At 37.4% G+C, this 26,910-nt stretch overlaps 1 long non-coding RNA gene across 2 annotated transcripts in view; it reads left to right on the forward strand.

Annotated features, from left to right (window-relative positions):
- Nucleotides 1-23,643, forward strand: part of LOC114148477 (uncharacterized) — a 41,816-nt gene extending 18,173 nt beyond the window's left edge. For both annotated transcript variants that reach the window (XR_003596292.1, XR_003596293.1), the window contains one exon: nucleotides 23,061-23,643. This is a non-coding gene — a long non-coding RNA (uncharacterized LOC114148477). The remainder of the gene's footprint in view (nucleotides 1-23,060) is intronic.
- The last annotated feature ends 3,267 nt before the right edge of the window (nucleotides 23,644-26,910 follow it).

The following is a 26,910-nucleotide window of genomic DNA, read 5'->3' on the forward strand; positions in this document are numbered from 1 at the left end:
CTGATCAAAACGTCAACCATTTAATATTTAAAAATTACATAATCAGACCAAAATATAAAGTTATGTGGGAATTGAAATAGTTGACATAAATAAGCCAAAGTATTAAAAGAAACTTTAACCAAAACTGCAGGCGTCTATGAATAATCTCACTGAATGAAGAACAGAAATTCACCCAGAAATAAAAGCAAAAATTAGCCATCCAGGAAATTACCTGAGTAAATATACTCCTAACAGTACATTTATTAAAAAAGTTACTCAAGTAAATGTAACTGAGAAGAAGTAAGCTTATTGACAAACTGAGAGGAAGTATAAAGAAAGGGAGAGGGGTGATTTAGTGTTATAGGTTTTATTTTTGAGCTAACAATCTGAGCTAACATGCAGAGAATTAGGTCATGATTTAATTCATCCCCATGTTACCCTCACCTGGTCGAGTCTACTGTACGATATCGGTATAAGGAGGCACGCCTTTTTCAGTCTAACTGATGTGAACACTAGCTGCTCATGAGACCCAACTCTATTTATCAGCAAAATATCTAAAAATGAATAAATTTCTGAATTAAGATGTCTTTAAAATAGATGTTGGTACTTCTGCTTCCAAAGACCTCAGAGATTTACAATCCGGCCATTAAATGTTCTATTGATCCAAAATCCTGCATACACAGGATTGATGGGTAAGTCGAACAGAGACAATCTTTCTGCTTTGATAGCTTTCCTACAATGGCTATGCTAGGATACAGGTAAAAACAAAACTCATCATGAATCATAAAGACATCAATACTGTTGCTCAATCTTACACTAGATTGCGTCTCTGCTTGATATCTGCATGAATACAGTTAGAGAGATTCTCTACCAACTTCAAAATCTAAAATTCAATTTTCTATCCTTCTAAGATAGTTACCTAGGTGGTTACCTGCTGTTATTTTTATCTAGCTAGATAGCTATCTAGGTAGGTAGCTAGCTAGCTAGTTAGATGGTGGTTACCTGTTATTTTTATCTGGCTAGGTATTACCTAGCTAGGTAATAAACTAGCTATTAGATAGGTAACTAGCTTACTAGCTAGCTAGCTCATTTTGAACTCATTTCCTTACTACTTATAGCTATCTAGGTAGCTAGTTAGGTAGCTGGATAGATGGTGGTTACCTGATGTTATTTTTATCTTGCTTGCTATAAGTAAGGAAATATGTGTTCAAAACGAGCTATCTAGCCAGATAGATGATGGTTATTTTCTGATATTTTTAGATAGATAGAAACATATTACCATGCTCATTTCAGATTCTTTTACCCTGTTCTTTTGGTCATGGTCCTTATCGTATAACCATAGGCGAAGGCTGGAACAAACCCCAGTAAATTCAGACATTGTTCTTCACCACAACAAACTGGAGGATGTGTTTTATTATTGTAGATAAAGCTGAGATTAGAGTGACAGTGGGTTTATTTTGGTTGGAGTACAGAATTCATGATAGGGTTCCCTCAGGCAAACTGGGCTCAGTCAAACTATGACTATAAGAAAGATTTCAAAGTTTTGTGAATGTAATTGATAAGGTTGTGGTTACCTGATGTTATTTTTAGACTCTGCTCAGAGCGTTTAGAGAAAACCCCACAATAAACTCTCTTCAGATCAGCAGGAACTACACCAAACCCATGACAGTTTTTATTTGTGGGATGGCTGCAGGCCAAACGCTGAACATGAATGCTTTACGCTACAGTTCAGACAGTCATGTGACTCTGTTGGTATGTCACCCTGGGGTCACACGGTTCAGCAGAAAGATCACACAGAGAAACAGCTGGGGGGGATGCACCCACTGCCCACTGTGACCTGACCTCATCACGTCCTTATGTAATACACTCTGCTGTGACCTTTGCCTTTACCACTGTCTGCCTTGCTATCGTCTGCAGAGTCCTCCTTGTAACGTTATGTCAGCCAGAGTGTCTCAAATTTATCTAACAAAAAAATTCTGCTGAAAAAATTCCTCTGGCAGAGGTTAAGTTTGACTGTTTCACTGCAAAAACACAAAATCTTAAGAGTACTGGTTTCTAGTACAAATATTTTATCTATATAGAATAATTATTGACTTAAACTATTTAGTTATCAAACAAAACAGACAAAAATATTTGGTAAGATTTTGTGTTTTTGCAGAGTTCATTGTCATTTTGACCGATGCAGTCAAAAATTTTCCAACTCTTTAAAATGATAGTATTGACGTTTAATTGCATGACATTCAGTTCAATTCTTATTTAACAGGCTGAACAGAGAATCCACGTTGTGCAATAACACATCAAGCAGATGAATACATGTAACGTTTTGGATGCAGTGACAAAAACCCCCACTGACTTTGGCCTCAGTAGCTACAGATAAACAATGAAATTAAACAATCACACTTAAATTATGACCATGTACTTGAATTACACACATGTTGTGTGTAATAAAATGTGGTTTTGATGTCGATCTGGAGGATAAATCTGCAATTTGCTGCTGCACTTTGAACATGAATTACAAACGCCACTTGAGCCAAAGTTTTGAAATCGGGAAACATTTCCCACAGAATGCGCTCCTGCACTGGTCGCACTCCAAACCATCCTGTCATAACACTTCGGCTTCAGCTCCCAAATGTCAAGATGCAATGTGCGTGAAGTTGAAAATGTTTGCATGTCTGCACAAAGTGGACAAGTGGGTAAATTGTAATATTTCAAAATGATGTGTGCCCATTGGATTTTCCGTCACCGTTTTAAAAACGTTCAAAGATGGAACGAAACTAGTGATATGCGGATCAGTCTTGAAATAATAATACCTCCAATTTTAAATCTTTATGGTTTAAAATCAATTCTCAAATCAAAATATTCATACTTTTGATACTTCGACTATTTGAGGTAACATATAAAATTAATATACAGTGGAAAGAAACTGAACCATTGAGAGCTTGTCTAAATTTGTTGGTTGGTGGAGAACTACTTTTCCTTCTGCCTGGTGTAGACCATAATTTGTAAGAGCAGTGTGCTGCTCTTACCCACATTTTAAATTAAAACTTTTGAAATGTAAACTTTATCCCGTTTAATAAAACAGCAACACTTTCTTTGGATTTACTAGACTTTATCTGGATTTGCTTTGGTCGTATAAGTATTGGATCGGTATTACTGACACCAGCCTGAGTTTGACTAAGTATTGGATCGGACAGAACACTGGTGGTATCGAACATCACTAACCTCTGCTTTCTGTAATTTGTAATCTGTCTGCATTTTGGGATGTACAGGAATGAAAGAATGCCAGCTGACTGCTAGCTAGAAATAATGTAACATGAATAGGTCGGTCTGGAACAGAATGAAGAAAGTTGAGTTTAAACAACTTTTAAAATGTATGTAAGCAGGAACTCTGCTGGTGTGAGTCCAAAGACTCGGCCAGCAATCAGTGTGGGTTTCAACCCAGGCCTGTTTCTGCAGAGGTGTTTTCATGTATGCAGGTCCTTGACTGATGCTTGACTCGTAAATCTTTCATGGCGTTTTTATTGATTGGTCGGCTGAGACTGAATGCATGTTGGCGTGTAAGTACATCTTGCACACTCACAAACTCTCTTCACTCTGCAGATTTGCTACTGTAGATGCATGCCAACACTCATCCAGAATTATTAAGCTGCAGTTCCTGCTGTCCCTCAGTGCTCCGTGTTTATTCTGTGTTGTGAATGAAGGAAGCAGCACCAGATCAGTAATGGTCAGCTCCATCAGCCCATGGTCCTAAAATAATGGCCTAAAACATCATTGGGAAAGAAAGAGATGCTGATGTTTTTTCACATTAGGCCACTATTTCAGGAAGGTGACAATAACTTGGCACACGTGAAATAAGACAAAACTAACTTACAAGTAACATTTGAGGAAGATATGTAGAAACTTGTTTTATGTCAATAATTTCTCAATATTGATGAAAAAGTTCAAGATCTACTAGCAGATTATTTCATGTATAGCAAGACATTTTCCCATGTTGTAAGTGAACAAATCTAACTAAAGTAAAAGTAGTAGGTTTTTGTCAATATTAAGGATTTATTGACTTAAAACAAGCTCCTATATCTTGCAGAAAAGTTACTTGTAAGTTAGTTTTGGCTTATTTTTAATGTAATAAGATATTTGCACAAGAAACGATACAAAATATCCATGGTAATTCTGAGTTTTTGCAATAATATCTACTTTTTAGACAACAAACAACTTCTGATGTCCTCTCTACATGTAATCATCATTCTAATAGCAATTATCACTTCCTTAAAGCTCTATCATTGCACAAACCCAAACTGCTGCCATTTCCTCTTCTAACCAAGCGTTCATAGGATTGTTTATCAACTCCATATAAAGTAATAGAAATAGCACAAAGTCTGAAAAAACCTGAATCAACTCTCTCTGGATGAATTACTGTTGGAAAACAAGAAAAATTAGACAAGATGTGTTTTATCTTTACTTTGAAATGGAAAAAAATGGCTAATTCAAATTTTTTTCCAAGACCATCGTAGATTATTTTTGTTAGATAACTTGTTTTGTGTTTAAACTTGCTATCACCAGTGAGGTTTGCAACTCTTAAAGATAGAATGATGTAAAATCAGACCGAAAAACGTCTCTATAGTCAGAAAATATCGCTTTATGTTTCCTTGTACACTTTATGTAATCACCAAATTTATTCCAAATTGTATCCTAAAGCTAGGAATGAAGGGACTAGCTGTGCATTTAGCTGGGAAAGCTTTGTAATTCAGCCTGAGGCTTGACCACATTTCAAAGGTGAACAGTTGTTCTCTTTTTCCTTCTCAACCCATTCTCATGTTAATGAAATGGCACAACTTCAAGCTGCTCATGGAGCCTCACAGCTCTACTTCACTCCACAGAGAGGAGCTGAGTATCTTCTGAGCACTCGACACCCTACTTAGCCTAAAGTGTGACCAAAAGTTGTGAAATGGAGTCTGCTGGCTCTTTGCTGTGTTGTAAAACAAAACCTCCACCACTTCTAATGCTCCCATTGCCCTTAAATTCATGATAAATAGTTGGAACACTTTGTTAAATAATAATTTCTTTCAAAGAAAATGTTCATATTGTGATTTAAGGTGGTTGAGTTTAAACAATTACTCTGAGATCAGTCACTTTCTGATAGGAGGTGTTGAATTTCTTCAATAATAATCCATGAAAAAATTTATCTTTGCACAGATTTTATAAAAGTTACATACTGCAGCTTTAAACAGTCGAACTAAATATTGTCAAAACTTTTTGGCATGAAGCACACAATATTTTAATGAAATATACAAAGCAGTCAGATATCTGTAGCTCTTTATAGATTTAAAATAAAAAAAAGGTCTTGCAGCTTTGCCAGATAAAATAGTAAATCATGTGCCAATTTTTACATATTTTTCTAGATTTTTTGTATCTTTTTAGCCACATGAACAGCCTCTGGCTCACTCTTGTTCTATTTTTCCAAGTTTAATAAATGGCCGTACCCAAGTCTGCATTTTAGTAAAATACACTGGATGCTTTGGGTCTCTTTTACTAATAAATTAAATTAAAAGCAGAATCCTGGATGAATTAAGATTTTCCATTTTAAGATTTTAATTGACCGTGTCTTTTTAAACATCCTGGAATCAGTGAAAATTTCACTAATATTGATTTTGCCTGAACCGGCAACCCAATTTCCGAGGGCCACAAATGGCTCCCGGGCCGCACTTTGGACACCCCTGGTCTATATGCTTATTTATGCTCTTGAAAACACATTTGATGGCCGTGTTTTGATTTTTTTCTCACCATTTCAGATGGGAATAAGTATGGGGGCCATCTTAAATTACTCCTCACCAGAAATTGTATTTTACCTTTCAATTTTTTTCTTCAGTTTTATGCCCAAATATGCCAGAGAAAAACACTGTAAGATGTTAGCTGGTGACGGTGTGCTCTCCCCGAAATGATCGACATCTGTAATTGTGGTACCAGGAAATCATGTGGGCAATCGTGTGAATTTGAGAGCTGTTCAATTATAGAAGGACTTAAGAGTTGCAAAACACTGGAGCCTTCCCTAAAAAGCATAGCCTATGCCTCTTTTGCTATCTTTCTTAGTCATAAAATATAGATGGAGGTGTTGTGTTTTCTCCAAATGGGTAGATGTAATCTGTTTTTTAATGCATTGCAAGGGTCAAATGAGACACTTTGAGTTTGCAGAGAAATGTAGAGGTTTTGCTCCACCAGTTTTATTACATAATTCCTCAGAATACTTAAAAAAAAAAATTCCATTTAGCTCCTACATTCAGCATGGTTATACCGCTGCAGCTTTTCTGCTGAGCTGTTGCTGAACTTAAAGAAAAACTGTTTAAAGATGTAGATGTAGCACTGCAAAAGAGAGCAAACAATGAGGCGAAGCTGTTTAAATATGAATGAATGTTGTGCGAATGACTCTGTTGTAATGCTTAGACGAGAACAGATCCCAGTTTTATTTAGCATGGACTCCAGGGAACGCTGGTGATGTTATGGTACATTCACTGGGTGGAATCTCTAAAATGTTTATGCTGAACCCTCCTTAGGGAAGTCTGCATCTTCATCTTTAACATTAAACTTTAACAGTTGGGACTTTCCTTGCAGCATGCCTGTAACCAAATAGTTTACGGTAAAGCACATTAACAAAATCAGAGATAATTAGATCAATATGGAAGCACTGAGAAGGAAAAATGTTTTCATACACTTTATGGGTCAAAAGTAGCGTATGTGGTTGGAGGATTGAAATAAGAGGAACATGTTGTGAGGAGTGCTGGACCCAAATTCAGCAGGCTAAGACGTTGAAATTGTAGATTTAATGAAAAGCAAAAACTTAAAAGTCACATGGAACACAGGGAGCTAAAGAAGAACAAAAACACATAAACCAGGAACCAAAAAGTCAGCAGAGAGAACTAAGAATTGACAGGAAATTATTAGACGAGAGGAAACGGCAAAGAGGAACTGAGAATGATGTTTCCATTAAATAAGAAGCGCAATTAAAATCCCATGTGAAAAAGTTTGTTCATGCTATACGTTATAAAAAAAATACGTAGATGTAATGATACTTGACCCGCTATTGGCTAGCATTTCAAAAGCAGCCAATTTTGGAGCACTCAGTCACTGATTGGCTGAACCCTGAAGAGTGGAGATTAGCTTCTGTTTTAGTGCTAAGACAGTTTCCATGGTGCATGCTAATCATATTAAGGTGTTTATGGTGTTTGAACTATTAAAACAGGCAGATATAAGTGTTTTATGTCTATTAGCATTTTGTAAGCAGTTATGATCCATTTTGGTGAACATTTGCTGTCATCTTTTGGGCTAGCAACCTCAGAGTCACAGACTAAAAGAAAGTTCAACCAAAGATTCATCATAAAATCAAAAACACCACAGACAACCATGAGTATTCTCCTTCCAACAAATCTACGGAAACGACTCCAACACTGACCGCTACAGTAGATCCCTACTTACCACAGCGTAAGCCATTCCTGGTTACATGAGTTACTTCAACTATTTTCCCCACAGGATTAATAAAGTACTATTACATTCAAATGCTTCACAAATATTCTCCAGATCCACAAAACATGTGGACTGGATTATCAAACAGTGTGAAAAAAATAAAAAATACCAACACGATTTACAATTAAAGAAATCCAGAAGAGGAAATAGTTTGAATACAGAGTAGTAGACTGAAGACCTGAGACTAAAGTCTAAAGTATCCACATCTGTCAACAACATTAGCTTTCCAACAATGTGTGGGTCAGGCAGCCGAGCCAAAACATTATGCAGGATCACTGCCCTGAAATGATAAAATCTATCCCGGGATCCATGAGCTCAGGGTGAGTTCATGTTCCTAATTTGCTCCAGAAGCAAAGCAAATGTAACCCTCATCTTTATGCATCAAACTGATTTCCTCCTGACATCGACTTTGTCAGGCCAATCAGCAAGATTTGTCAGGTTTTGAGCCTAGCTGAAGAGCTAACGTCCAGAGAAAAACTTCGAGGGACCTGCAAAAAAAACTGTAGATCGAGATCTCTTGTAAAGATGACAGAGAAATCTGGAAGGAATGAAGAAAAACGAGAGCCATATCAAGTGTTTGGTTCAAGACTGTGAACCTAAAAAACGTTCCCTCAGTGAACATTTCAGGGGAAGGAAACAAGTCCAATTCATAGCAGTTCATTTAACGTTTCCAGAGTTGGGTAGTAACTAGTTGCATTTACTAAATGTATGAAAAAAGCTACTTTGAGAAGTATTTTTACTATTTTAGTATTTAACTATGTTTTACTTTTACTTATGGGGTTTGGCTACTCTTACTTTTTGAGTGCTAGAATTCTGGAGTTCTTCTTCCGTTGCTAGGTAACGGGCGGTGCCCAGCTGGGGTTGTTAGGTAACTGTTTCAGTGCCTGCTGATTTGTGACGTTGCATTCCAGAGGTTTTTGGACACAAAAACATTAATTTATTGCCAAAAACTGACTGGGTGTTTTTTTTTTTAAGTGCTTGGGTTGTTTTTAGAAGGAGTAGAAACACAAATGGAAGTAAAAAAATTTGTAAAATGCAACTTTTGCACAATATGTCCTCTTCAAGTATTAGGCCCTTGATGTTTTGATCAGTTACTAGGTATCTGAGTTGCCCTTTTACCAAATAAATTTTTACTCTTAAGTAATTTATTGTACATTTTACTTTTACTTGAATACAAATATGTTGAGGAAATGCTACTCTTGAATACAATTTTTGGATACTTTACCCATCTCCGAACATTTCTAAGGGAAGATCTGCATTATAAAGTGGTAAAGAAACAGAAAATGATGCTGAACTCTGATTAAAACATTTTCCTACCATTCCTCTTTTCCTCCTTCCTTTTCCTCCGAGGCAACATCGGCTTGGCCTTCTTACCACACCATTAAAAATACAACACACGCAAAACATTCGAAATTTTCCTGCCAAAAAAGCTGATGTATTATTAATTTTTACAAATCATGCAACCTAAACTCAGGAGCAACAATATTAAATGAGCCTGGTGTGACAGTGATTAAACTTGTCGCTTGATGATAATTGTCCTGACCTACTCTGAGAGGATAATTAAAATATTAGGGACAGTTTAATACTGACAAAATGTTAGAGACATAATGAAAAATGAGGTTAAATAAAGAAACCTAGTTCCACTTCGTCTGCCAGAGATTAATCAGAGAACTGCCAAAAACACAATTTTTAAAAAACTGGTTTCCATTGGTAGTTTTGTTTGTTGTTGTGAAGATGCTCGTTTGAAGATATTTTGTGTTCAACGAATGCTCTGAATATTTCTGGTTCACAGAAACAGTCTAACAGCTGCTTGCTTTAAAACTGGAACAACATCAGAGGCAAAAGCCTTTTTCAACAAACCGGAGCCACTGATAACTGGAACAATTAAACAGACTGGAACAGAGCTAGAGTTTTTAGAAGTCGAGGAAAATTATCCAGGATTATCGGACATTTTTCTTATCAGCAACCACCAAGATGAAAAAGCTAAATTTAAACCATTTTGAAAAGGATTTACAAACTTCCTGCTGAGACTGATTGAGATCAACTGAGTCAACTGTCCATTGGGAAACTGATTTTCCTTTTCCAGATAAGGCATCTGGTTTTCTGTGGTATTTCTGCAAAGAGCTTTGGTCCAAAATCTCTTCTAAGGCAAATTTTCTTGGCCAGTCATTGAGATACTGAACTACGAGAGTTAGTGCCTCTCAGATTCTGGTCATTGTTCTCCATTTAAGGGATTGTAAGGTATGATGGATAAACTGATCTGGTATTCTTCTGAAGTAATGAGTGTTTTTCCAGTCTCTTATTTGGATAAGTACTGATAAATTGGGATCAGATACAAGCTTCTTAAATGGGTTTTCTCCTTATGGGATGGTCATAATCGGCTGGAGAGTCTCGGTGTTGAGCCATTTCTTCTTTACATTGAAAGGAATCAGTTACGTTGATTCAGGGATGTAATCTGGATGCTTTCTGGAGGTTTCCCTTTGGAGGGTCTTAAGTTATTTGCTGAACAGACCCAGAACTGTCTCAAGAGACTGTCTGGCTTCTTGGGATCCAACAGAACCAGTGAAATTTGTTAATATGTCCAGGAGTTATAATCGCCACATCCTGATCTCTGAAAATCAGAGGATGATGGGTGAATGAAGACAGGAAACCTTTGTAGACTTAAAGTTTTCCATGTTAAACAGATAATTATGTCCAAATAAATAAATCCTGTTTTTTTATCCCTAAAAGGACATTAGAAGCAAGAAACGGCTTGCAAATTGTGTTTTTCAGGCACATAGTTCCAGTTTATAGCACAATCATGTAATTATGTTACCTTCAGTTGTTGCTATATCTATCAAATATGATTTAAAAAATTGGACGTCCTAATTTAACAACTTGAAATTAGATCTCTGTCTCTTTAAGAACTCCTGCTCTTTCTGAAACTCCTTCAGGAAGTCATCATTACGTGGTTCTTCTATTAACCCTGATATAGCTCCTATAATGAACTCAGCACATGTGCAGTTCCAACAGGTGTTTGCTAATTCCTGCTGGCTAGTCTGAAGGAGCTGAGTGGGGGCGGAGCTAGGTCCAACCAGGCGTTTTGCACAGCTGATTGGTTGGAATGGAGATTAAAGGGTTTTTCAAACATGCATGACGGAATCAAAGCAACACTTCAGGTGAGGGAATAACATTATAACATGATGGAAAGCACAAAAAAGTTACACTTACGTATCGCTTTCTACTTTAAGAAAAATAGAAGACATTACGGTTCCAGCAGTAAAGAAGAACATCTAAAGATCCGGTTTATTGTCTTCTCTCAGAAACTCTTTAAAGCGAAGCCTGCTAGTTTCTCCGTTTACTGAGAAACCGCTCCCGGCCTGTTTGACGTTTGGTTTTAGCAGTTAGACTTTGGTCTCCTGCCTCCTGACTGATCCTCCAACATGGCTCCCGCTGCCGCTGCTGTTTGTTCCTCCTGTCGTAGCTTCTGAATACGACTCGGCCTTTCTCAGCTTGGCAGTCGCTGCTGACAGGCCTGCAGCTCTGAGGAGAGCGGCCCTCCACCGTGGAGGCCGTTTGATGTCTGCAGACTGCCTGGCACTGTGCTGGTTCTCTGTGTTGTCAGGTAGTTAGCCAGAGGAGACGCATGCTGTCTGCACAACTGGACACATCGTGGCAGAAAAATAGGTCCATGAGACAGAGAACCCCGCTTCCTTCCCCTAACGCTGCTCTGACACCTTCTAACAACTTCATGTTTTCATCTAATCTTGATCTTTATTCTGGTTTTTGTTATCTGGCTCTTTGATGCTACAGTATTGCCAGAAAATCTTGTTTTCATTTCTCTCTCTATCTCTTTTGCGTTAAAACTGTTGCTTCATGTTTTCGTCATGCATGAACCTCAGTGGCAGAAATATGACACTCCACAGAGAACCTGTCATTAAAAACTTAAAATTTATGTTAAAATGAGGTTGTAAAGAGTGCTAGTATAAATCTATTGCTAATAAAATCATTTATGAGTTTCCTTTTTACCCAGAAAGTCTCTTTTTTTAAAAACAAAACTGGGTTTATTACTAGAGAAATCTTTCCAGATCCAGGACAAACATGAATATGATTTTCAAATCTGCCTTTAGCCAGTTAGAGAGAGAACCTCAAGGTCCTGGTTTTCATGAACTCAAATAAACCAGATATGTAATTTTGTCTTATATAAATTCATTTCTGGCCCAAACGTGATGAAAACAATTCACCTAATAGTGAATTAGTTTGCTATGCGTACAAATCTATTTATATTGTAAACATACGCAATATAAGTGAGCATCAAAAGATGTACGCCAATATCCACACTGCAAAAACACAAAATCAAGTGTTTTTGATTTAGTTTCTCGTTCAAATATTTTTGGAAATAAGACCAAACTAACTTTTCAGCAAGACCTAGGAGCTTGTTTTAAGCCAATAATTCCTTAATATTTATGAAAAAGTCCTACTTCCACTGGTAGATTATGTCACCTGTAAAATCGGAAAAATAGCTTGCTAAACATGGAACAATGTGCCAGTTTGTCTATATTCAAGAATTATTGACTTTAAACAAGCTCCTATATTTTGCTGAAAAGTTATTTGTAAGTTAGGTTAATGTTATTTGAGGCATAGTAATCTGTTTCCACCAGAAACCAGGCCGAAAATATTTAATTTGGTGTTTCTGCAATGCACGCAAACAGAAAAAAAATCCACATCATGCCAAACAAATGTCATGTAGATCAAATATTTCAGACCGACAGAACGCTAACCAGAAGGTTTTGGCTGTTTCTTGATTCTTCATTGTGCCGTTCTCTCCAGAGACGTTCTGCTTGCAGGGCTGGTTAATCACAATCTTTCTGATTCAAAAGTTGACGCAAATGTTCCTGGCGCTGCTCAGTATTAAACTCATGATTGCTCATGATGCTCAGTTTGGATGTAACACGGCGAATTTGGGTCGCTATGTGTTCTTCCCTCCCCATCAGTAAGAATGTGTTCTGAATAACGCGACTGGTTAAATAAAGGATAAACATTATGGAAAGAAAAAAGGAGTTGTACATTTCCACCAAAAAACATTGACATTTTCTAAAAAAAAAAAGAAAAAGAGAGAAACATTTGTATTTCAAAAGTTTAAAATGTTCAACTTTACATGCTCAGATTAGACTAGAGCATTTCTGAGATCAATCTCAAAATTTTGGAGTTATTGTCTTGTAAATTTGTAACTTTTGGAGCGCATACATTTCCTTGTTTTTCTAGAAAGTTTTTGGAGATGTTTCCTCCTTTTTTTTTATTTACAATGGCCAAACTATCCCTAAAAACAATAGTTGGTGTTTCTATTTGCTTTAGGGAGAGGTGTCTGAACACTGCAAAAACAAAATCTATTTTTTGTCTGTCTTCAAGTGCAAATAATTTAGTTAATTTGAATTAAGGCAAAACCAACTTATAAGTAAAGCTTGTTTTAATAATGATTTGGAAAAGGTACTAGTTCCGCTGGCAGATTATTTCATGTATAACAAGACATCTTTTTATGTTACAAGTGAAATAATCTGTGAATAAAACTTGAAATTCTTACTTTTTATCAGTACTAAGAAATTATTGACTAAAAACAAGTTCCTGTATCTTGTGCAGAAAAGTTTCTTGTAAGTTAGTTTTGTCTTATTTCAAGTGTACAAAGATATTTGCATTTGAAAATAATAAAATCTTACCAAATACTTTAAGATTTTGTGTTTTTGCAGAAGAGATCTTCTACAAAAAGTATGTGGATTCATGCACATATTTCTGTGCATGAATCCACCCATTGAGAACAAACTAATCAGACAGCAGTAAGAATTTGTTAAAGTTTTTAATTACAGATTTTCTGGCATAACTATTTTACTAAATCTTCGTCCCTCCTACTAGACAGCTAGACAGTTAATGATGCTCCTCATGATTAAGGCAAATGCTTCACAATTGTTTTAGAAAAGCGATTTAGGTTTTTATTTCAGCCCTGGCCGCGATGATCACGGGAACTAATGCTGATTGATGTCGGATCTGAACCCTTCCAGCCAGGTCCTGACCTCATATTTCTGCCTGTTTTCAAGCTTCAGTTGCATGTTTATTACATTGTACCCCAATTTAAAGTTCAGCCTGTCCTTTACCTTCACAATAAATTCCAACAAAACCAAATGGAAAGCTCTAATTCTGCATTAGTGATTTATATCATTAATATCAGCCAGTGAGTCATCGTTGTGAAAGTTGTGTGAAAGCGGAGGATGTGGTGTTTTTCCTGGCCAGCGGGGTTGTGCTGCGCGCTTTGTGGGCTGCCTGCTGGGCCTCTTTGGTTTGCCTTGAAGGTTTTATGACTCGTGGATCGTTAGCAGGTATTTAAGAACAGCCTGCACGCATGGAAATATGCTGTATCCTTCAGACACACACGGGTCCTAATTGTTTTGCACATTTATACAACACTGATCAGGATTAAGCTGCATCACAGCAGACGTGGATGTGTGTTAATTGGTCACTGTTGCATGTCAGATCGTAAAAAAAAATCTACACAGATGAAAATTATACATGTACATGCTCTCATTAAATATTCAGGAGAAAACTTTGCATGACTATCCCAATTATGTATTTTTTTCCCCGCAGTACTGGAAAGTATTGCGCCTTAAAGACTTAATGAGAAAATGATTATGAGCAGAGCCTTAGTTGGAAAATATTACAGTTATGATCTCAAACTAGGTGACTAAAAGTGCATGCAGAACTGCAACCCGTCTCAAGACTTTGGTTCACATTGAGTTACTTTTAGCTGAGCCGTTGTAACACATAAATATGCTTTGATCTACATCGTTTCATTGCAGCTCTGACTGTGTTCAGGGTCATGATCATGCAGCCAAGTCTCAACGGTTTGCAGCCTGTTAAATGTTTTCTTCCAAAAACTGTTCTGTATTTAGATCTGCTCAACTTTCCATCAACTGTGACCAGCTTCCTTCTGTCTGCTGGAGAAATGTAATTTTGGTCAAGTTTCTAGAACAAATATACACTTGACTTAAGGTCAAACTAATTTAGAAGGAACTTTTTAGCAACATACATGAGTTTACTGAGTCAATAATTCATTTACATTGATAAAAATACTAGTTTCATTGGCAGATTGTTTCTTTTATTACATGGGAAAATATAGTGAAATAAATCTGGCTGTGGAACTAGTAATTTTTTATGTATATTAAAGAATTATTTACTTTATATCTAGCTGAAAAGTTACTTGAAAGCTAGTTTTGCCTTATTTTAAGTGTTCTAAGATATTTCCACTAGAAGCCAGACCAACGTACTTGATCATATTTGATGTTTTCTCAGTGCTCTATGTGTTGTTTTGGGGCAGATAGTGTGTTCCAGTAGTTTTCCTTCATATGCCAGCAAATTCTCTTACCTGAGCTGCGAATCTTGGAAACTAGAGACTTTTTATATCCGTTTCCAGAATTATTAAAGGGACGGATTGTGCAAAATTCTTATTTTGCACATTTTTGTTTTTACATTTGAGTTTCTACTACTTGTAAAAAATAGTTCAAGTGCTTAAAAAACCCCCACTTGGACTAGTGTTTTTTTGGCAGTAGGTCCATGTTTTTTGGTGTCTGGAAAATGAGCCATTAAAAATTTTTTTTTTTAAATCTGAATCTAACTTTACAAATCAGCAGGCACTGCTCGTCACCTAGCAACCCAAGCTGAGCTCCAGTTGACTTGCCATCCAGAAGCCACCTGCCGCGATGATGTTGGTTGTGCAAAAGGCTCAAAAAATGTATTTTTCTACCAAAAATTTTTTATTATTCATGAATTTTCCACAAATAATGTGGATTTACGTTGCAGATAAATATTAGCAAATACTAAACCGTGAATAGGTGGGAAGTTCACTATATTTTAAACAATGCAAAGAAACTCTTTTGTTGACTTTTTGTTCAGAAGAAATGACTTTTAGTTTGCTCATTGTGAGGGATAGCTACAAAGCTAGCGACCGTCCACGGTGGCTACAAGCTTGTCAAAGTGTACGACTCTTGTTTAATAACTTGGAGCAAATTGTAACTGAAGTTGTTGACTTTGAATTAGACTAAAAATGCCTTGAGACGACTTTCGTGAATTGGGGCCATATAAATAAGTTGAAAAGAGCTGAAATGAGTTGAGTTGAAAGATATTTTGAGGACTTTGAGGAGCACATTTAAGGAGGTTCTGACCACATTTACATCTCTGGAAGAGCCATCTCTTAAACAGAAATGATCAGAAATGTTCTCCAGTCATATTTCATCATGGTGTTTATGATGCGTTACCACAGTAATGGCTCCCTCACAGCTGCAGGTCTGTACATGGAGCTGCATGACTGCAGATGCATGCTTGAGGGAAGCTGGAGCATAGATTGATGTGAGCAGCCTGCTGTTTGCTGCTCATGCTGAGCAGCGCACCCTGCTGAGTTCAGTGGGAGCTGGCTGCAGAGTTGGATTCAGTCATTTTATTGCTGGTTCTTACTCAGTTTATGAGTTCTAAGATCAATCTAATAAGGAACATGTATATAAAAAACCAGTCCTTATGGTGGTGGCACAGATGTTTTGTATTGTTGTTTTTATTACCAAAAACATTAAACTGTTATGTTGAGTAACTTTTTCCAGTTGTCTTTTCTTTATAACTCTCTCTGCCACACCGGAAACGAAGATCTGGATCAAAGCCTGAGTGATATTGATCCATCCTGGTGCTATTAGTGATTGGAGTTACCTGAACACTAGTCCTCAGTTTGTGTGTTTCCACCAAAAGAACTCTTTTTTTTGTCATTTCTGCCAGTAGTAACAGCTGGAAAAAGTGTTTTTCGGACGTATGAAAATACACTAGTTTTGGTACGTCTGAAAAACTACCTCATACCCAAAGACCTTTTATCGAAAAACTGGAGTTTTTTTCAAAATCGGCTTGTTTCCATTAAGCAAATTTATTTTTGTAACTTCAAATTTGTTCAATTCTACAGTGAATGGAAGAGGTTTATTGAGAGCTGACGGCCAATTTCCATCAGTTTGTGAAACCAAGCTTGTGCCGTTAGCACTGAGTGCTACACAACGAGACAGGAGAGCGTAGCAGCAAGATGGCGGAGCTGGCTGATCTTTGTGTTACGACTTTGTTTACATAGCTTTTAATTTAACAATCCACAGACCTTTCAGCTGACCAACATTACTACATTCACTCCTATTGCACATATCAACCACACTAATGTCCTAAAACAAAGTTGATTACGGTGTATTGTGGCATGCTTACCAGGCGATATTGGATTGATTTATAATTTCAGTTTGACTCTTTCACAACTTTGCCTTGTTTTTATTCAGGCCCAGAAATACAGTGAAAAATGGAAACGCCGTAAGCAAGTTAAGCTACTTGTAATGTATCCAAATAATATCTTAGAGGCTGAACTGTGAGTTTTTGTGCAACGATAAATAAAAGAAAAAAACAGAAATGAAGATGGAAAAAGCTAGGGCTGTCAAAATGAATGCGTTAACTCGCATTCTTTTAACGGCGTAAATGTTTTGAACATGTTTCTGTACGTTTTGGACATCATCTGTTCTGCACTTTGAGTGTAATTTCCTTTTCTGTTTCAGCTGTTTCTCTATGGAGCCAATCTTCTGTTTCTTAAACCGTAATCTCTGAAAACATCTCTACTCTCTCCTCCACAGGAAGAACACAAGAATTTATTTACTGTTGTAGACAAAACAACGTAGCAAAGCATAATTTTACACGCAGCAATTCATGACTGAAGCAACACTAAACTGTGAACATAAAAAACATAAACAACGATAAACACATGATCTAAGACAATTGATTTGTAATAAAAACATTTAACAATTAATTAGTCTTGATTAGTTGACAGCAACCTTGTGGTTAATCAGATTAAAATGTTATTATTGAACTATAAGCAGGAATGCAGAGGCCTGTTTTAACCTTCTCTGGCCACAACTAGTAGTTCCAACTGAACCCCCTATGGTGATAAAAGTCCTTCATGTCAAATGTGGTAACTTTAGAGTTCATCACAGACGAGAAGCTGCAGTAAAGTCACCATGCAACACGAGAAATCTGTCAGAAGCATCAACTCTGACTGTATGATGTGCTTTTGTCTGCAGATGTGAGATAAACGACCTTCATGCATAAAAGTTTATCCAGAGGCTGGCAGCCGAGGAGAATCCTGGGAAAGGTCAGAGATCTTGGCGTTGTAGTCCCCGCGGCGGGGGTTTGAGGCATGGAGGGGGCAGTAGCTCCTTGAGCTTGGCGGTTTGTGAGTGGGTGGGAGAAAAGCCCGAGGAGCTGGATGGAGTCTTCAGAAAGATGATGGAGAACAGGTATGACAGCAGCTCAGGCGAGAGAGCTGGGCGAACTGTTGACAAAACAAAACCGACCGATGACTTGGACATGAGGAATGCTGGGATCAGTGTCGAGTGTTGGGAGTGTGTGTTGGCTGTGAGGGATCTGCCAGCGAGTCTCTCATCACGCCAGAAGGACAGAAATGTTAAGAGCTGGTTAAGAGAGATTCCTGCCCTTCAAACACTGGAAAGCAGGAAAAGTAACATCCAGTTCTGGTCAGGAGTTATGTTTAGTCACAATCAGGGAGTTTTCAGTTCCTCCAAAAATGACATTTTTATCAGGCGTTCCTTTCACCTCATTTACTTTTGAGGAAACCAATTATAAAACCAGAGAGACATTTTTTACAAATCATCATTAATGAATGATGATTTGTCAATGGACTGTGATTGGGACAAACTCCAAAGTGTTCTGATGATTAAAGGTCTGGTAGGAGTAAATAAAAAGCCTCAGACTTTATGAGAAAATCTGGCAGCTAAAATTTCTTGTTAAATCTGCTATTGAGATGAAAGAAGTTGATTAACACTATTACAGCTGGCTGGAGTTATTGCTTTAGTCAGTCAGCCTGCAAAAGGGCAGACCTCTGGGAGTAAATGCGATAAGCTACTGGACACAGAGTGCTAACTGAACATTGAATGGGCGCAGTGACATGAAGTCGAAAGGCAATGTTGCCCTATCGCTTGGTCCTTATGGGTAACATTGATTAAAAATACCACATTTTTATAGTATTTACATAAGGAACTACCAAGGCAAATCCTTGTTGCAAAGAATCTGTTGATTTCATATCAATATGCGCTTGTGTATATCAGATGTTCTCGAGTTTACACCATAGTTTCTTCAAAAGAAACTTGTCAGTCAACCACTAATTGTGCATTCACACCAACCCTGTTTAGTCTGCATTAATCAAACTCCAGTCCGTTTGCCTGGAAAGTCTGGTTCGTTTGGGGAGGTGTGAACGCGTAATCGTACTCCACAAAGCGAACTTTGATCTGTCTACAAACTTCTGTCTTGTTTCGGTTAAAATGAACTCTGGTGCAGTTCGAGTGCATATGTGAACGCCAAGCAGACTGGAGACCGCTCCAAAAGCAGGAAGCAGGGAATTCTGGGTAAATGCAACCAAAACAAACGCATGATTCCAGCGCTAGTGGGAGAAATGGTTTGCGGTCTTTTGTCAAAGACAAAAGAAAAATCCTGATGATGCTCCATTTTTGTTTACATTTTGTGAAGAAGGAAGTTGTGCTCAGTGTCTTCAGAGATTTTTGTGTTATTTCCTTTGCTGGTTCTTGCTGCAGCGCTCCCGCAGGCGAGGAGGGGAACAAGTTGCTCAAAAGATTTGGACCAATAGCGTGTCGGTAAGCATCGTGCCTTGGTACTGACGCTTCTCCAGGAGAAAATCCATAAACAGACGAGTTATGTGAAAATAATTAATAGCTTTGTTCCATAGAGAAATGTGCAAGTAGGTAAATCTTTGAATACTGAACCACAATAATATTTTTAAGGGTCTTTGTCTGAACTATGATTACATCTGGAAATTATTTTACTGCAGAATATGAAATGTGAAGTTTTAAATAATGTTTATTTAATTTACTAAAATTCCTCCTTAAGTTCAGTTCATTCTGCAGTAAAGCTGAAATATGTTTATCTCCCACACATCTCGTAAATGTTTCCCGAAACGGCAAAATCTTCCCATGTATTTCATGCATTTACTTCTTTATGATGCATCTAGAAGTTACTGAAAGAGACCTAACTGCCTGTTTTTTGCTGAAGTTTTCAAATCAGACATTCTGTCGACAACCACAAATTCACTGCCTGTAAAAAATTAGAGCGTACACTCTGGCATGTCCACTCACATTAAGAAAATCCCCCTTGTTTTTTCCCCGGGTCAAATCATAAAATCCCCATTCTTTCCTGACACATACCTCCTCCTGACTGCTCACACAATGATTCACACAGTCATTCTGTTTTACTGCAACCTGTCTGGAGCCTCACGTTTCCAAGGTGGTTAAAACATGCAGAAAAACAATATATTTGCAAACATGAACTAACCCAGGGCTGACAAACCAGAAGGCGGAACAATGGAAGGAGAGAAAGGAGAAGAAATGCCGTTCACACGTCCCCAACTGTTCACAGATGCAACAATCTGCCAGTTTCACACATTCCTCTGGCCTGAGCGAACACTGCGCCGGTTCATAGCTGTGAAAACCATCAGAGCTTCCCATTATCCGACGGCAGAGAAACCCCTCTGTGAGGTCCACAATGAACAACCTGTGTCACCAGATTCCTAACATTTATTGCGACTTCCTAAATTTCTGCTGAGGACAGAATTCGTATCGTTTCCATAGAGACGGAAGTGAAGATCAATAGATCTGCTGGAGTTGATGATCAATGATGAAGTCAGGATCATTTACAGGTGATCTATTATGCAAAATTTGCATTTAGCACGTTCTTGTTCTTCCATTTGGATTTCTACTTCTTTTAAAAACACCCAGATGATTTTCGGCAATAGATCAAGGTTTTTGGTGTCTGGAAAATGAGCAGTTTCAAAAACCTTCAGAATTTAATGTCACAAATCTGCAGGCACTCCTCCTCACCTAGCAACCCCAGCGAACCCCAACCCATTACCTAGCAACCCAGGCAGAGTTCAAACCATTACCTAGGAAACCAAACTAAGCCCCAGCATGTTTGGTTAGCTGGTTTTACCGCTGTATGCGCTGTGCAATGGCTGCTGGAAAAGACAAGTGTTTTGTTGTTGACTTATTCTTTAGTTTGAGTTTCTGATTAGTCAGTAAATCCTGAGATTGCTGTTGCTATGAACAGAAAAAAATCACAGAAAATGGACATTTTTATTTTATTTTTCCAGTGAGTTCAGTATTTGTTTTAAAGTTGACCTATTATGCTTCCTTGAACAAGTTAGGATCAGCGATTCAAAACACATTCATCACATTTTTTTGCACAAAATCATTCTTAGGGCAATGAGGGTTTAGCTGTTTTAGGGTCTCTTGTCACTTTAAATCCAAATAGACTGAGTGTAAACTAAATTTTTGCATTTGCATGAGAAAATCGGGGCAAAAGGTGCAGAAGGAAGAACAAAATCAGATTTCTACAAGATGAGCTCCTTTATTTTAAAGTTTTTGTGATAATTATCTGTAGATTTAGAAACAAATAGCAGAATATGATTATAATAAATGTAAAACTGCTACAGTAGAAGACAAAGCTTTCTTTAGTCATCATAGTTTCATTGAGTTGTAGCGTTTTCTGCTGCTCTTCTGCTAAAAGGTCAGAGGTCGTCCCCTGCATCTTCCCTTCTGCAGTTGTATTTTCATATTGGTTCTTGTTCAGATCTTTTAAATGTGTTTATAATTAATTTCCTCCCCATGTCTCTCATAAAGACACAAAGTTTGTCATGGGATCTCGAAGCGTGCTGCAGAAAACATCTGAAGTATTTCTGATAATTCCTGAACTGATTTACTGTCAGTGCGAGGGCGCGGGACTCAAAGTGCGGTTAACGTGAAAGCAATAAACTACAGTGAGCGAGGAGGAGCAGTTAGACCAGCAGAAAAACACCCCGAGGTGTTGGAGCTGCAGACGGAGCGAGCATGCCGCCATCCCGCCACTTAGAGTCCAGAAATCCTCCTTTTGGATTTAATTAAATCCTGATTCTGGTCTGGAAATGTCTCCCTCAGCAACAGATGAATCAACATGTCAGCGCAGGGACTGAGTCAGTGTATATGATGTGGGACAACTTGGTCCCATTTCTCACATTCTAACGCAGCCAGCGTGACTAAACGCCATTTACTGTACAGTTTAAATAGAGTGCAGGAAGACGAAGGCTTTATGAAGTGAAAGCTTGTTAATGTTCCTATGAGCAGCGCTGCTGTCCAGCATCAATCAACAGTGTACAGTTTATAACCACAATTACAGCTCTGCCTTAAATCTGCCTGGTGATCCACAGAGCCGTAGCATCCTGATAAAAAAACGGTTTTCCCTTTTGAAAACTTTCCCTAAAATATGTTTGGCCAGAAAAAAAAAGTGTTCCCATACATTTCTTTATCATCATTCCCAACAATCCAGCAGCTGTTTCTAATCTTTTCTGCACTCTATCTTATCAGACCAGTTTTTATCTGTCAAGTGAGAAAACTGCTACTTTTCCATGGATTGGGAGGATGCACTAATCAGAAATTAGTGACTGATTTCAGATGTTATTTAACTTTATCATTCCATTTTAAAGGATTTTGGTTCAGAAAGGATTTATGATTGTATTTTAAAGGTCAGTTTAAGTCCAGACTGAAAACACATCCGTTTTCCCATGGGCTTCAACACTAGTTACAAAAAAAGGCCGATATTAGTACTTTATTGAATCAAGATTTCTTTTGGGAAATCGCTGCAGCTAAAATTATGTATTTCTTGGTTTTTTATTCATATTATTAGCTTTTAGTATTTTCTGCCTTTTTCGTAGTTGTCTTGTTATTTTTGCCACACTTAGTCAACTGAGGTTGTTGTTTAAGGATCTGTTCATTTAGTCCAGGTTCGACTCATCAAAAATATTTTTAACTTTTATCTCGAGCTGATCATCTGCCCTTCATTTTATTTATTTGTTTTATTTATTTTTAAGAATTTTTAAATAGCCGTTTAGCGTAGTGCCTCCCCCAACTCATCGTTTACACTCGCATGTGGAAATTTCTGCAAACAGATGCACAAGTATACAAACATACATCTTTGAAAAGCAGAAGTGGAACCTCCTGCACAACCACAAAACAAAACACTCGTCTTTTCCAGCAGCGCACCACAGCGATAAAAACAGCTGACCAAATGTGCTGGAGCTCATTGCTAGGTAATGTACAGAACTCTACTGGGGTTGCTAGGTAGCGGGAAGTGCCGACTGAGTTGTGACTTTATGTTAAAAAACAATAACTTGTTGCCAAAAGAATTGCTAGGTGTTTTTTTTAGCACTTTGATTGTTTTTAGATGTAGTTGGAAACTAAATGGAAGCACAAAAATGTGCAAAACGTGAATTTTGCTTAATAGGTCCCCTTTAAATTAGTACTTGGAAAAATAATGCTCAGAAAGGTTCCCGCGTATGTACAAAATGTACCTTTCTTTGATCCAATGAAGTTTGAAATAAAACCCACATTTTTTGAGGATATGTGACTGATATTCACTTTATTATTATTATTATTGTTATCCTCTCTTGTTAGCACACCTCATGGTTTTTTCTTTGTTGTTTCCAGAAAACCAGCGTAATCCTGACATCACATCGATGCCTTCAGCTGTTGTTAATCCCTGTGTGACAGCAACCTACCAAAGTTCATCTTTCAACGCCGTCTGCTCCTCAAAAATCACACAAATCACACCTTCGCACACAACCGTGGAGGAGGAAGACACAGTGTGGGAGAACTGGAGCCTGAGCACCCAGGGGGCCCTTTGACGACGACAATGGAGTCAGTTTATGGAGGAGCGGCGCAGGATAACTAGGACAGCTAAAGAGGAGCGGCCTGGACAGGCAGGTGAGGCAGATTGGTGTGATATCAGAGGAATGCCTCTGGGGCTGGAAGTGTGTTTGAGGAATGAAGACTTGCACAGCGAACAGATCCTTTCTTCTTCAAAGACTTCTGTTAACACAGCTACTCTCTCACACACACACACACACACTCGGGAGCGAGAACACACACCTCACAGTGGCATCCTCTAACTTTCTGCTCTTGATTCAAACACACAGTTTCCATGTAAACGCTCAGAGAATGTGTGTTTGTCAGGAGTCTTTGGAGAGAAGCTCTTCATCAAAAAAAACACAAGAACAAACAAGTTTCTGGAGAAGAACCACATCAGTCATTAAATTCTGAGAAACCTTTTTAAATAAACATGCTTTTTATGCTATTTAATATTAAAACTCTTTAAAGTTTTAGCTTGATACAATCTTTGAATACTCTTGATATCTGAATGCATGTTAACTTTATTTTTTCTCTACATATTAATCCAACAGAATCAATCTGCTGTGACTTCTAAAAGTATTTATACGCCTCTGTCGTTCTCTCACCCTCCAAACAAAAATTTCAAAGGTATTTTATTGGGATTTTATGCAACAAACCAACACAGAGTGGCACATAATCGTCAAGTAGAAGGAAATTTACATGTCGTTTGTTTGTATTCAAGTTTCTTACATCAGTACAACCAACAACCTTTCCATTTTACAAAAACTTTACAAAATGACCAAAATTCAGTCGAATAGGTTGGAAAAAGTCTGTTTTCATCTCGTACCAATTCAATGCAGATATGGACTTTGACTGGGCCATTCAAACACATGAAAATGTTTTGTTTTTAAACCATTTCTTCTATTCCAGTCTCACACCTTTTGCAACTTCTAAGAGGTTTTCCCTCCCATTCCTGTAGGGAAAAAAGTCATGCTGCCACCACCGTGTCTTACAATTAGCCTTCAGGGTGCAATAAGCTTGATTTTTAATTTTTTTTATTTTACTACAACGATCGTAGATCCAGAACATTGAATGGTTTTTCCACATTCTTAAATAAGTCTTCCAGTTTGTTTTTTATTTTGGACTCGATTTTAAAAAAAGAGAGAAAATATATAAAATATTCAACTTTCTTGCCAGACAGAAAACTTTACATCGACACACAATAAATATTTATATGTAACATGATTCAAAATGGCCGGGTGCTCAATACTTCAAAAATATTAAAAACCATAAAAACAGTAAAATAATAATAAAATAAAAATGAAAGAAAAAGATTAAAAAGAAAATAAAATTATGCCAAATCAAATTTTGGACTCTTAAGGCAACAAGAAAAAAGAAAACAGAGAAACCAGAAAGCTTGGAAAAGATCTAACTTTCTTGTAAACAGATTTTAATTTAAAAGCTGTAGTTTTGTTTTAGTTTATTTAATTCATTCTTAAATTGCGGTTGGGGGACACACAAAATCAGTCCAGGGGCCCAAAACGACCCCTGCACCCCGTTTTGAACACCCGTGGTTTTTACAAGATGAATATTGTCACGTTGCTGAAATAATGGCCTAAGACATTTTTTGCAAAAAGTGATTTTTTTTCTCTCTTTTTTGCCTAAATCGTCTTTTGGCAAAAAATAAGTGCTGCATTATAATATTGTACAAACATTAAGTATCAGTATGGTAAAGTTTTGAAGCTACAGGATGCTGTCGCTCTGTTTCCTCAGTTTGATGATGCCGAGTCCTTCACTGCTTTAAATTTAGCTTCCTGTGATATTCCTGCTAGCTCTCTTGACGGACTTGTTTTTGTTCTGGGCGCTCGCGGACGGCCTGATTAATTTGCATCGAGAGCTTCTCAGCAGCTTGTTGTCGGTTCATAACAGCCGCTTCTTTTTTTAGGAATAATTAGGCGTCTGCTGCTCAGGAGATACGGCAGCGGCGCGCCCGTCAAAAGGTCGGTGAAGGACGTGTCAGCGTACGGCTGGAAAAAGGTACGGATTCATCACCGAGTGTGAGAGCGAAGAACTGCAAGAACACAAAATCTTACCAAGTACTTTGGTCTAGTTTCTAGTGCAAATATACTGTACTACATTTGAATGTTTCAGCAAGAAACAGAAGCCTGTTTTAAATAATTTCTCAATAATCTGGCAGATTATTTTACTTGGACATAAGAACAATTTTATTGTTAAAAGTGAAATAATCTGCCAGTGGGCCTATGACTTCTATCATCAATATTAAGAAATAATTGACTTAAAACAGGCTCCAATATCTTCTTAAAAGTTATTCTAAGTTAGTTTTGTCTTATTTTAAGTATGCTAAGATATTTGGACGTAAATACTTGGTAAGGTTTTGTGTTTTTGCAGTGTAAAAGTCTTGATCTTACCAATGGAGAATTATCCACTAGTCCCGTGAATATTAAAAGGTGAATTCACAAACAGAGCATGTTCTCACATGTCTGAGCTTCAGCAGGACACGTCTGTGGGTTTAGGATTATTTAACAGATTAAAAAAATAAAAGAAATGTAGCTGAACTGCCACACTGCAAAAAACACAAAATCTTACAAAGTATGTTGGTCCAGTTTCTTGTGCGAATGTCTTAGTATCATTGAAAAAAGACTAAACTAATTTACAAGTAAGTTTTCCACAATATAAAGGAGCTTGTTTTAGGTAAATAATTATTTAATATTGTTGTAAAAGCACTAGTTCCACTGGCAAAGTGGTAATCTTTCAGGAATTAATTTACTTAAAACCATCTCCTATATCTTGATAAGAAGTTGCTTCTAAGTTCATTTTTTCTTATTTTAAGTGTATTAAGATATTTGCAGTAGAAAATAGACCGAGATTTTGTGTTTTTGCAGTGACTTGATGCAGCTCTTCATGGCGAGATCTGCTGTCTGTCCAACCTGCATATAAACACACGGCTGTGAAGTCGGTGTGAAGGTTTCTTTGGGGGGGGGGAGGATTTAGAAATGACTCAAGCTTCATGGAAAACCAATGACTTATGGCGGGACGTTAAATCTGCTGATTGGCTGAGGAACATGGAAAAGCTCCAGGTTCGAGCATTAGAGGTAGATGATAAATACACCGCATGAAAAAAGAAGTTTTTTAATGTTTACCTTCATCTGTGGATTCTTGGTAAATAATCTTGTAGAAGCTTCTTTTTGCAGGACATTTTGACGTTCTTCCTGCAGGATTTTTTTTTTCTGTATGAAGCACATTTTTTAATTTCGCAGATTGATTTTTACCTTCTTAAGTAAATCCTGTAATGGAGTTTTTAAGCCTTGGCTTTTGGCTGCAGGATCATGTGATCTCATGATTTTGGGATGTCTGTCATGTAATTTATTGTTTTTGTTGATTTATGCATCTCATTGTGCTGAATTTAACTTCCTTTAAACTTACATTTTCAAAATTTAATTTACGTTTTGCACACTGTTCATGGTGCAGTTTGCTGCACCGCAGTTCAAACAAAGCAACATAAAAGTCTTGCCCTGATTATTTCAGTCTTGGATTTATGAACGTCTGAATCTGGATATTAACAACTGTTTGCTGTGTTTTTTAAAGTGAACTGTGTGACTCATTATGTTGGTGCTGAAGCAGGCAGAAAACGAGGACAGACAAAGCAGAC

The sequence above is a fragment of the Xiphophorus couchianus genome, chromosome 7 (assembly GCF_001444195.1).
Source record: "Xiphophorus couchianus chromosome 7, X_couchianus-1.0, whole genome shotgun sequence".
Lineage (NCBI taxonomy): Eukaryota > Metazoa > Chordata > Actinopteri > Cyprinodontiformes > Poeciliidae > Xiphophorus > Xiphophorus couchianus.